Source organism: Numida meleagris, chromosome 32 (assembly GCF_002078875.1).
Source record: "Numida meleagris isolate 19003 breed g44 Domestic line chromosome 32, NumMel1.0, whole genome shotgun sequence".
Classification (NCBI taxonomy): Eukaryota; Metazoa; Chordata; class Aves; order Galliformes; family Numididae; genus Numida; species Numida meleagris.
Genome location: NC_034437.1, coordinates 1269746 through 1270943, shown reverse-complemented (window position 1 = coordinate 1270943; position 1198 = coordinate 1269746).

The following is a 1198-nucleotide window of genomic DNA, read 5'->3' as shown; positions in this document are numbered from 1 at the left end:
CCCGAAAAACTTCGATGCCCCCCCCACGGACCCCACAGCCCTCATCCACACCACGCATCCTGCTGCCCCCCCCCTTAAACCGGGGTGCTGCCCCCCCAAATCCCATCGACCACCTAAACCTCAATGCCCCCACCTCGCTCCCCCCATAACCCCCCCACTCTGCAAACCTCAAAATCCCTAAGTGGTGCCCCCCCATAAACCCCCTCATCCTGTGCTCCCCTAAATCTCAGTGTCCCCAGCTCACCCCATTCACCCCCCATAAAACTCAGAGCCCCTACGTCATGCCCCCCCATAAAGCCCCTCATCCTGCGTCCCCCTAAACCCCAATGCCCCCAACACACTCACCCCATAACCTCCCACCCTGTGCCCCTGATCCTCAAAGCCACAAAGCCGTGCCCCCCAGAGACCCCCCCATCTTCGATCTCCCTAAACCTCCACGTCCCCAACTCGTGCCCCCCCATATCTCCATGCCCATCTCACTGACCCCATAACGCCCCCACCCTTTGCCCCCCACTTCTGTTCCTCCCTAAACCCCAATGCCCCGATGTTGTGCCCCCCCACAAGCCCCTCCTCCTCTGTCTCCTAAACCTCAATGCCCCCACATTTTGCCCCCCCCATATCTCAGTGCCCACCACTCACCCCATAAACCCCCTGTACCCCACAAACCTCAATGCCCCTAAGTTGTGCCCCCCCCCAAACCCCTCCATCCGGTGTCCCCTAAACCGCTGTGCCCCCACATTGTGCCCTCCCATATCTCAATGCCCACAACTCAACCCATAACCCCCTCAATTCTGAGATCCCCAAATCTCAATGCCCCCTAACGCCCCCCACAGTGACCCCCAAACATCCAAGTCCCTAAATCGTGGCCCCCCCACATCTCCATGCCCACCTCACTGACCCCATAACCCCCCCACCCTGTGCCCCCCTCTCCCGTGTCCCCCTAAAACCCAATGTCCCTCTGAGACTCCTAAACCTCAATGCCCCCATAACGTCCCCACACTGTGCCCCCCACTCCTGGATCCCCTAAACCCCAATGTCCCTAAGTTGTGCCCCCCATAAACCCCTCCATCGTCTGTCCCCAAAACCTCAGTGCCCCCACAGTGCCCCCCCATATCTCAATGCCCACAACTCACCCCATAAGCCCCCCATTCTGCGACCCCTAAACCTCAACGCCCCCATAACGCCCCCCACCCTGTGC